The following is a 12564-nucleotide window of genomic DNA, read 5'->3' on the forward strand; positions in this document are numbered from 1 at the left end:
AGGGATTTGAAGAGAAACTTCTCTGAAGAAGACAGGCGCACGGCCTTCAGACATATGAAAAAATGCTCATCATCTTTAATCATCAGAGAAATGCAAATCAAAACTACTTTGAGATATCATCTAACTCCAATGAGACTAGCCTATATCACAAAATCTCAAGACCAGAGATGTTGGCGTGGATGCGGAGAAAAGGGAACACTTCTGCACTGCTGGTGGGAATGCAAATTAATACATTCCTTTTGGAAAGATATATGGAGAACACTCAGTGATCTAAAAATAGATCTGCCATTCCATCCTGTAATTCCTCTGCTGGGCATATACCCAGAAGACCAAAAATCACAACATAACAAAGACATCTGTACCAGAATGTTTATTGCAGCCCAATTCATAATAGCTAAGTCATGGAAAAAGCCCAAGTGCCCATCGATCCACGAATGGATTAATAAATTGTGGTATATGTATACCATGGAATACTATGCAGCCTTAAAGAAAGATGGAGACTTTACCTCTTTCATGTTTACATGGATGGAGCTGGAACATATTCTTCTTAGTAAAGTATCTCAAGAATGGAAGAAAAAGTACCCAATGTACACAGCCCTATTATGAAACTAATTTGGGACTCTCACATGAAAGCTATAACCCAGCTACAACTTAACAATAGGGGGAAGTTGGAAAGGGAGGGGGGTGGGTAGAGGGAGGGGGATCGGTGGGATCACACCTGTGGTGCATATTACAGGGGTATTTGCGAAACTTGGTAAAGGTAGAATGTAAATGTTTTGACACAGTAACTGAGATAACACCGGAAAGGCTGTGTTAACCACTGTGATAAAAATGTGTCAAATGGTTTATGAAGCGAGTGTATGATGCCCCATGATCATATCAATGTATACAGTTATGATTTAATAAAAAAAAAAAAAAGAATTCAACGGATTCAAAGACCAAATTACAAAGTTTTCGACACATTGAGACAAGAAGTTGCATCCGTCAAAGATCTGAGAAACATAGTAGAATCCCTCAGTAACAGAATGGAGCAAGCAGAAGAAAGGATTTCTGACATTGAAGACAAAGCTTTTGAATGCTCCCAAACCCTCAAAGAAGAAGAGAAATGGAGAGCAAAAACAGACCACTCTCTCAGAGAGCTCTCGGATAATTTGAAGAAAGCCAATATTCGTCATATAGGGATCCCTGAAAGTGACAAAGTGGCTTCACAAGGCACAGAGTCTTTTCTCCATGAGATTATGAAGGAGAACTTTCCAGACATGCCAAGAGATTCCAGAATTCAGATAGCAGACAGTTTCAGAACTCCAGCACGACTCAACCCAAATGAGACATCCCCCAGACATATCATAATCAATTTCACTAAATTTAATATGAAGGAGAAAATTCTGAAAGCAGCCAGACGAAAGAAAACCATTAACTACAAGGGGAAGAGTATCAGAATAACTGCAGATCTCTCTGCTGAAAACTTTCAAGCTAGAAGAGGATGGTCATCAACTTTTAATCTCCTAAAACAAAATAACTTTCAACCCAGGATCCTGTACCCAGCTAAACTGAGATTCATTTATGATGGAGAAATTAAATACTTCAATGACATTCGCATGTTGAAGAAATTTGCCACAACTAAACCAGCTCTCCAGGACATTCTTAGACCTATCCTCCATAAAGTCCAGCGTAATTCTCCACCACAAAAGTAAACCCACCCAAAAAATTTTTGATCAAATTCCAACCTCCACAGTCGCAAAAGGATTAAAAATCTCCACCGGTCTCTCGAAAGGCTTATCAATACTCTCAATTAATGTGAATGGTTTAAATTGTCCTCTAAGAGGCATAGGTTGGCGGATTGGATACAAAAACTCAGGCCAGATATCTGCTGCATACAAGAATCGCATCTTACATTAAAAGACAGATATAGACTCAAGGTGAAGGGATGGTCATCTATATTCCAGGCAAACGGAAAGCAGAAAAAAGCAGGCATTGCAATCCTGTTCGCAGATGCAATAGGTTTTAAACCAACCAAAATAATTAAGGATAAGGATGGACACTTCATATTTGTTAAAGGTAATACTCAATATGATGAGATCTCAATTATTAATATTTATGCACCCAACCACAATGCACCTCAATTTATAAGAGAAACTCTAACAGACATGAGCAACTTGATTTCCTCCACTTCCATAGTAGTTGGAGATTTTAACAACCCTTTAGCAGTCCTGAATAGATCCTCCAAAAAGAAGATAAGCAAAGAAATTTTAGATTTAAACTCAACCATTCAACATCTGGACTTAACAGACATCTACAGAACATTTCATCCCAACAAAACTGAATACACATTCTTCTCATCAGCCCACGGAGCATACTCCAAAATCGACCACATCCTAGGCCACAAATCTAACCTTTGCAAATTTAAAAAAATAGAAATTATTCCTTGCATCTTCTCAGACCATCATGGAATAAAAGTTGAACTCAATAACAACAGGAACCTGCATACCCATACACAAACATGGAAGCTAAACAACCTTATGCTGAAGGATACAGGGGTTATAGACGAGATTAAGAAGGAAATCACCATATTTTTGGAACAAAACAACAATCAAGACACGAATTACTAGAACCTCTGGGATACTGCAAAGGCAGTCCTAAGAGGGAAATTTATAGCACTGCAAGCCTTCCTCAAGAAAACAGAAAGAGAGAAAGTTAATAACTTAAAGGAACATCTCAAGCAACTGGAGAAAGAAGAACACTTCAACCCCAAATGCAGCAGAAGAAAAGAAATAACCAAAATCAGAGCAGAATGAAATGAAATTAAAAACAAAAGAATTATACAACAGATCAATAAATCCAAAACCTGGTTCTTTGAAAAGATCAATAAAATAGATAAACCTTTGGCCAACCTGACCAGGAAAAAAAGAGTAAAATCTCTAATTTCATCAATCAGAAATGGTAATGATGAAATAACAACAGACCCCTCAGAAATTAAAAAAAATCCTTAACGAATACTACAAGAAACTCTACTCTCACAAATATGAAAATCTGAAAGAAATCGACCGATACCTGGAAGCACGCCACCTACCAAGACTTAGCCAGAACAAAGTGGAAATGTTGAACAGGCCTATATCAAGTTCTGAAATAGCATCAACTATACAAAATATCCCTAAAAAGAAAAGCTCAGGACCAGATGGCTTTACGTCAGAATTCTACCAAACATTTAAAGAAGAACTAGTACCTATACTACTAAACCTCTTCCAAAATATAGAAGAAGAAGAAATATTACCCAGCACATTCTACAAAGCAAACATCACCTTGCTCCCCAAACCAGGGAAAGACCCCACAAGAAAAGAAAATTATAGACCAATATCACTAATGAATATAGATGCTAAAATACTCAATAAGATCCTAACAAACAAAATCCAACAACACATCAAAAAAATTATACACCATGACCAAGTAGGATTTATCCCAGGGTCTCAAGGCTGGTTCAATATACGTAAATCTATCAATGTAATTCAACACACAAACAAACTTAAAAATAAAGACCATATGATTCTTTCAATTGATGCAGTAAAAGCTTTTGATAATATCCAACATCCCTTCATGATCAGAGCACTTAAGAAAATTGGTATAGAAGGGACATTTCTTAAACTAATAAAGGCCATCTACAGCAAACCCACAGCCAATATCATATTGAATGGAGTTAAATTGAAATCATTTTCACTCAGATCAGGAACCAGGCAAGGTTGCCCATTGTCTCCATTGCTCTTTAACATTGTAATGGAAGTTTTAGCCATTGCAATTAGGGAAGAAAAGGTGATCAAGGGTATACACATAGGGTCAGAAGAGATCAAACTTTCACTCTTCGCAGATGATATGATCGTATATCTGTAAAACACTAGGGATTCTACTACAAAACTTTTAGAAGTGATCAAGGAATATAGCAATGTCTCAGGCTACAAAATCAACACCCATAAATCTGTAGCCTTTATATATACCAACAATAACCAAGCCGAACAAACAGTCAAGGACTCTATTCCTTTCACAGTAGTGCCAAAGAAGATGAAATATTTGGGAGTATACCTAACAAAGGACGTGAAAGATCTCTTCAAAGAGAACTATGAAACTCTAAGAAAAGAAATAGCCGAAGATGTTAACAGATGGAAAAACATACCATGCTCATGGCTGGGAAGAATCAACATTGTTAAAATGTCCATACTGCCCAAAGCAATATATAATTTTAATGCAATTCCTATTAAAGCTCCATTGTCATACTTTAAAGATCTTGAAAAAAATAATACTTTGTTTTATATGGAATCAGAAAAAACCTCAACCTCAAATAGCCAAAACATTACTGAGCAATAAAAACAATGCAGGAGGAATCACGCTACCAGACCTGAGACTGTACTATAAATCCATAGTGATCAAAACAGCATGGTTCTGGCACAAGAGCAGAGAAGATGTCTGGAACAGAATACAGAACCAAGAGATGGATCCAGCTACTTACCATTATTTGATCTTTGACAAGCCAATTAAAAACATTCAGTGGGGAAAAGATTCCCTATTTAACAAATGGTGCTGGGTAAACTGGCTGGCAACCTGTAGAAGATTGAAACTGGACCAACACCTTTCACCATTAACTAAGATAGACTCTCACTGGATAAAAGATTTAAACTTAAGACATGAAACTATAAAAATACTTGAAGAAAAGTGCAGGGAAAACTCTTGACGCAATCGGCCTGGGTGAATATTTTATGAGGAGGACTCCCCAGGCAATTGAAGCAGTATCAAAAATACACTACTGGGACCTGATCAAACTAAAAAGCTTCTGCACAGCCAAGAACATAGTAAGTAAAGCAAGCAGACAGCCCTCAGAATGGGAGAAAATATTTGGAGGTTATATCTCCGATAAAGGTCTAATAACCAGAATCCACAGAGAACTCAAATTTATTAGCAAGAAAAGAACACATGACCCCATTTCAGGGTGGGCAAGGGTCTTAAAGAGAAACTTCTCTAAAGAAGACTGACACAAAATCTACAAACACATGAAAAAAAGCTCATCATCCTTAATCATCAGAGAAATGCAAATCAAAACTACTCTGAGATATCACCTAACTCCAGTAAGAGTAGCCCACATAACAAAATCCCAAAACCAGAAATGTTGGCATGGATGTGGAGGAAAGGGCACACTTCTACACTGCTGGTGGGAATGCCCACTAATACGTTCCTTCTGGAAGGATGTTTGGAGAATACTTAGAGACCTAAAAATAGACCTGCCATTCGAGCCTATAATTCCTTTACTAGGTTTATACCCAGAAGACCAAAAGTCACAATATAACAAAGACATCTGTACCAGAATGTTTATTGCAGCCCAATTCAGAATTGCTAAGTCATGGAAGAAGCCCAAGTGCCCATCAACCCATGAATGGACTAGCAAATTGTGGTACATGTATACCCTGGAATACTATGCAGCCTTAAAGAAAGATGGAGACTTTACCTCTTTCATGTTTACATGGATGGAGCTGGAACATATTCTTCTTAGCAAAGTATCTCAGGAATAGAAGAAAAAGTATCCAATGTACTCAGCCCTACTATGAAGCTAAATTATAACTTTCACATGAAGACTATCACCCAACTATAGCACAAGACTATGGGGAAAGGGCCAAGGAAGGGGACGGGAGGGGGGAGGTTTTGGTGGAGGGAGGGTAATGGGTGGGGCCACATCTATGGTGCATCTTAGAATGGGTACAGGCGATTGCACTAATGTACACAGCTATGATTTAACAATAAAAAAAAAAGAAGAAAATGTGTCAAATGGTCTATAAAACCAGTGTATGGTGCCCCATGTTCACATTAATGTACACAGCTATAATTTAATAATAAAAAATAAAATATAAAATCAGACTCTTTTACAAAAATAAAATAAAATAAAAAAACAGTATGAAGGTCCTTTGGGGGAATAAAATGACCCCAGGAGCACTTTTTTTTTAGACCTGAATGAGTTACAGACCATTTCTCCCATCACTGAAATGTGACTACTGCTGGTGTAGACATAAATAAGTGAGTATAGACCTAAATCGGTTCTTGACACACACACTCCCCCTGAACCCCAGGAATACCACAGCCTGATTTTGCCCAGGGTTACAGATGTTACTGCTTACTTTTCCTGACTAGTTAAGCTGAGAAGATAGGAAGACTTCTCCTTTAGCAAGAAAATCTATCTTTGTTAATTACAAAGTCTTGATGGAAACTTCCAAAAGGTCCTTTTGGGCATCTACCCTGGCCCCTGTGCTCTGTGGCCTACAGCCCATTAGGAGCACTCAGGACCTAGGGAGGGAGGGAGCTTTTACCTGGTGATAACGCACCCCTGAGAGTGGATTGTACATGAGTTTGATCAGACAAACCTGTCTGGAATCCTTAATTTGCCACACACTATGTTTCTGATCTCTGCCCTTTAGTTGTTTTGACCATTAAAATGAAGTGTAATAAGAACATTTAACTCATAGAATTGTGCTGATTATATAAACATATATGTATGCAAAGCTCTTAGGATGGAATCTGGTACCTGGTGAACATTCAGTGAATAGTCACATATCACTATTTATACTACTAATAATAATCGCTTCTTAACCTAAAAATTTGTACCCTCATATAAATTTGAAAAATAAATAAAATTAAATAATAATCACTTTTCAAAGTAAAAACACTTGCTGCAACAAATACCTTCCTAAATACGGGTCATGTGGGAATAATCCTGACATAGTCAATTTCTCCTTGACTTTCATGCTAAAAGACTACAGAGTAAGAAGATCCTTTTAAAAGCCCTGCATGGTTGGGTGGTGAATCAATATGTTCAGATCTGTTCTAGAGATGGGCCAGCAAGAAATAGATCCTAGTAACTTAAGGAATGACAAAATATTGCATGTCACTCAGGTAGAGACACTACCACCGCATTTTAAGGAAAATTTGAAAACATCACTGAAGAAGCTTCCAATGTGTTTCTTCTCTGTTCAAAAACTAAGCTAGTTGGAAGATTTGGCTGTCAAGAAACTCTACTAGTTGGCCCAGCATGGTGACTCACTCCTGTAATCCTAGTACTTCGGGATGCTGAGGCAGGTGGATTGCTTGAGCTCAAGAGTTTGAGACCAGCCTGAGTAAGAGTGAGACTCTGTCTCTATAAAAAATAGAAAATACTAGCCAGGTGTTGTGGCAGGTGCCTGTAGTCCCAGCTGCTTGGGAGACTGAGGTAGGAGGATCACCTGAGCTCAAGATTTGAGGTTGCTGTGAGCTATGATACCACAGCGCTCTAGCCTAGGCCACAGAGTGAGACACTGTCTCAAAAAGAAAGAAAGAAAAAGAAACTCTAATTATTCCACTGTTAGTTTTATAATGTTTTGTTCAAATTTTGTTCAAAATTAATTGTTCAAACTATTTTTTAAGGTCACAACAAATTTAAAAAAAAAAAGAAAAGGACACTCATAATCCCAGGAGTGCAATGGTTGACATTTGACATTTTGGTGTATGACCTAATCTTAATTCTGACCTCGCTCTCATATGCATCCCTTTATATTAAAACTCTCTGAAAAAACTGTAGTACTCACTGTTTCCAGGTTCTGCATTGTTTCCTGGGCTGTTTTTCCTTAAGCCTCTCCAGTCAGGTTTCCACCATTGCCTTCCTCCAAAAGGGCTCTTGTCACCATCACTCACGACCGCCATGTTGCTCAGTCTGGGAGCCAGTTCTCAGCCTTCTTTTGAACTCCTCTGTCCACGGCAAGTGACTCAGGTTCCCCCTCCTGCCTCCTGGAAGCACTTTCATTACTCCACTCCCAGGACATCGGCCACTCTGATTTTCTCCCACTGGTCCTCTTTCCATGTTCTTTGTGACGTCTCCTCTTCTCCCAGCCTTCCAGTGTTGGAGATGTCAGGCCTCATCCTCTTCTCTCGGGCTCTTCATCCAGATCTTGAGCGGAAACAGTGTCTCAACACTTACGTACTCCTTGGCTCAGAGCCTATAGCTCAGCAGCTAGAGTGCCAGCCACATACACCAGGGCTGGAGGGTTCGAACCCAGCCCAGGCCTGCCAAACCACAATGACAAAAAAAATAGCCAGGTGTTGTGGCAGGCGCTTGTAGTACCAGGTACTTGGGAGGCTGAGGTAAGAGAATTGCTTAAGCCCAAGAGTTTGAGGTTGCTGTGAGCTGTGATGCCATGGCACACTACCAAAGGCAACATAGTGAGACTCTGTCTCAAAAAAAAAAAAAATCAAAACACTTACTTACTCCCCAGGTATGTCTCCAGCCATGACCTCTCCCCCAAATACCAGACTCACCTCCGGGACTCCTGACACAACCTCTCTGCTTGGCTTTGCAGTAGACATCTCATACCAAACATCTAATATGCACATCTTTCTCTCTCCCTTCTCACAGGTGCTCAGACTCATGGTCCTTGAGTCATCTGGATCTTTCACATGCCCATTCAATCTGTCTCCAAAAAATTATTTCTTGATTCAAAATATATTCAAGCAAATCCTACTGTTTCTCCCCTTGCCCACTATTATCCTGGTCCAAGCCACAAGGACAGGAAAGTGTTTGTTCCCTGTATTGTTTAACAGAGTGAGACTGGTTGCAGTTCTCAGGAAGAAGACACCCACCCAGCCTCTTTGATCAATTTGAAAAATAAATTAGTAAAATAAAATAATAATCACTTTTCAAAGTAAAAACACTTGCTGCAACAAATTTGAAATATGTAAATATATAAAATAAAAATTATTAATTCTTTGTAAATAAAATTGTTTTTCTTTATGTATACAGAATCTACTTTAAAGCTCACAATTATAGGGCCAGGCAAGGTAGCTCATGCCCATAATCCTAGCACTCTGGGAGGCTGAAGCAAGAGGATCACGTGAGCCCAAGAGTTTGTGGTTGCTGTGAGCTATGATGACTCCACAGCACTTTACCCAGGGTGACAGAGTGAGACTCTGTCTCAATAAATAAATAAATAAATAAATAAAAGCTCGCAATTACAAGTGTTAGAAAGGCTGATTGGTGCTGACCTGGCCTCTTCGTGGCCCGCAGGACTGTGAGTGGCTTGTGTGCACAAACACACATCTATGTACATGAATACCAGCCCAACCACTCCAGGCTAGGGCAGGGGCCCTGGGCACTCGCAGAACTATTATTATTTTCTCCTACTCTCGGTGAATCTCTAGCTTCATCTTGATCATTTTTCCATCTAATTGTCTCTTCATCTAGACCAGGCATCCTCAAACTTTTTAAACAGGGGGCCAATTCACTGTCCCTCAGACCGTCGGAGGGCCGGACCACAGTTTAAAAAAAAAACTATGAACAAATTCCTATGCACACTGCACATATCTTATTTTGAAGTAAAAAACAAAATGGGAACAAATACGTTTCACACCGCCTCCTGTGGCCCGCGGCCCGTAGTTTGAGGATCCCTGATCTAGACCATCCATGATTCAGACAGGGATGATTGGAGTTAGGGGTAAAATCATACTTGGTTTTATATGAAGCACAGATATGCCAAGAGATGATAGACAGACAGATACGGAGATGACGAATGGAGGAATAAATAGATTAATAAGGGAAGATAGTACATAAACAGATATACGGTGTACCTGTGTTAGCAAAATTTCATGGGGGAAGAGGGAAATTGGGAGAGGAGAGTCTAGGAAGGCCGGAAGCACGGCCCTGGGCTGGGAGGCCTGAGAGCCACTCTGCTCAGCACCTAGCGAGCAGAGTCACTTCTGTCTCAGGTGAGTCCTTAAAAACCTCCTTTTCTCCCACAGTTTGTGCTGAGATTTTTTTTTTTTAAAGTTTGCAGTTTTATTTATTTATTTTTTTTTATTTTTTTTTTTTTTTTGGCTGGGGCTGGGTTTGAACCCACCACCTCTGGTGTATGGGGCCAGTGCCCTACTCCTTGAGCCACAGGCACCACCCCGCGCTGAGATATTTCTATCTCTGTGTTGTAATCTCAGGAAGGAAGAAATGAAGGGTGATTCCTTAAGAAACAATTTAGCAGTGACTGGTGTCTAGGAGCCACAGAGGATTCCGTGTTACCTGCCCCGCTTCCGCCCATCTGCTCCACAAATGGGAGGTCCATTTTTGCCAGGGTTTAGGAAAATACTAAAGGGGGCCTGCAGGGTAGGGGCCTCACTTTTAGCCCCTAGCAGCTCCCCAGGAACTCAGCCCACCTCAGTCACCCCACACCGAACTGCCCAGGTCCACCACCCTGAGGCTTAACAATCAGACAATTGCAACACAGACAATAGATACCAGCAGATAACTGGTCCTGGATCAGTGCTTCTCCAACACAGGCGTAGTTACAGAGAACGGGATTCTTTATTTACACTTTCTCCTCGTACGTGTCTTTAATAAGCTCCTGCTAATGACACATGAATTGCAAAAGCCTTAACTGTGTCTTTCTACACATTGTCATTCCTATGAGCCAATTACGGGAACTGCTCATCACCAACTGCAGCCACCTCCAGGTTTATTATGCTGAACAGGTGTCTCACCAATAATAATGATAGTTATAATCTCTGACAGACAAGAAAGAGGAAAGAAATTAAAAGACAATAGAAAGACAACTCCATGCTCCATTAGTGACAGCTGGTGGCCGTGTGGCGTCTGTCATTTGAAATGCTTCACCCTCACCCCATGCACATAGCTGTCCTCACTTGCTCGACTTTATACCTATTATATTCCAGATACATCTCTGAGGCAAGGCATTCACACATCCTGAGTACTCTGCCGGTGTGCTCAAAGAGGGGGCAAGACCTGGGGGAGTGCTGCAGTTGAGATGTCTGCTGTCTAGTTTGGATGACGAGATTAACACACACAGGAAACGGATGGAACAAAGTCCAGTCCCCATGGGCTGAACCAGGCGTAGTGACAACATTCTGATATTCAAGACCTATCTTAGTCTGCTTGGGCTACTGTAACAGAACACCACAGACTGAACGGATTAGAGAATAGAAATGTATTTCTCACACTTTTGGAGGCTGAAGTTCAAGATCGAGGCTCCACCAGATCTGGTGCCTGGTGAGGATCCTTTTCCTGGTACAGATGGTGCCTTCTCACTGTGTCCTCTTCAATGCCTATTGATAGAGAGAAAATGAGAGAGAGGGACGGGAAGGGGAGGGGAGGGGAGAAGGCAGAGGAGAAGAGAGTCTCTTGTGTCTCCTCCTATTCCTATGAGGGATCTAATCCAACCCTCATGATCTCATCTGTACCTAATCACCTCCCAAAGACCCCCTCCTCCTAATACCATCATATTAGGGGTCAGGGCTCCAACATGAATTTTGGGAGACACAAATATTCAGCACATAACAAAATGAATGCCTATATGGGAAGATGAGCCATTTACCAAAAATTTATTGTGTACCAGCCCCATGACAAGCTGTATTCTGAGTTCTGGAAATCCAGCTGGGACTATAAGAACCTCCTGCCCCACAGAGTGCACATTCCAGTGACAGGTGTCAGGAACCATCTAGTAGCAGATACTACAGCTGTCAATGTGCACTCATGCACCTTACATCCAAAGTGAACCCCCAGAATCACAGTCATGGGCACCATTCCAAGGGTCCAGGGCCTCAACTCTGCTCCTCCCTCTACTCGGCAGGCAAAGAAAGTTGCCAAGGTCACAGGGGCTAGAAAGGAGAATTTTGGGTGAATCATCTCCTCTGTTAATATATTATAACTGTTCTAGCTGTATTACCTAATTGCTCTGATCTTAACCCTTAAAATTTCTACTGAAATGTCATGTAGGTAAGTCCACAGTTCACTGAGTTTGACAGGATAAAAATGCTCAGTGTATGACAATCACTTTGAACTTTTAAAAACAGATTTGAAACCACTATTAATCATATTACCGCTCCCAGAGGAAAAGTCAGTGAAACATGACTTAAGCCAAAGATGATTCCCTTAAAGCCACCCTAATATTAACACCACTGAAAACACAAGTTCCCATTCACTCTAGTCCCTGGTGTCAAAGTTGAGGGCAGTTTGGTTTGCAACAGATCCAAAGGCTTTAGGTACAACAGGATTGAGATTACACACTGATGTAACTTTGAGCAAGTTACTTAAACTCTCTAAAACTTCATTTTCTCACGTGTATGAGAACAGAGACTCACAAGTTTATTGAGCTAAAGCTAACATGCGTCAAGTGATCAGCACATCACAATCACAAAACAACCAGCAGTTACTGCTAATGCTGCTGGTATCATTGATTGGCTAGTAACCATCACTAGTAATCCTAGAAGACATAATGCTGCTTTGGTGATATTATTTCATCTGTAATACATGTTTAAATGTCTCATTATGAACAGCATGGTATATACAAGTTCAAGGTCATGAACTCATCTCAGAAGTGTTACATATCTCATTGCTGAATGTCACTACGGTCACCTTTGAAGTACTCTCGTTGGCCATCTGGTGATTGTAGTGATATTCAGTAAGGAGGTATGTAGCACTTTTTCTGGGATGAGTTCACAAAATTAATTGTTCAACCTCATCTTTTTACTCTATGCCTAGGAGTGGTGGAATAACATTTGGATTAT

Source organism: Nycticebus coucang, chromosome 7 (assembly GCF_027406575.1).
Source record: "Nycticebus coucang isolate mNycCou1 chromosome 7, mNycCou1.pri, whole genome shotgun sequence".
Classification (NCBI taxonomy): domain Eukaryota; kingdom Metazoa; phylum Chordata; class Mammalia; order Primates; family Lorisidae; genus Nycticebus; species Nycticebus coucang.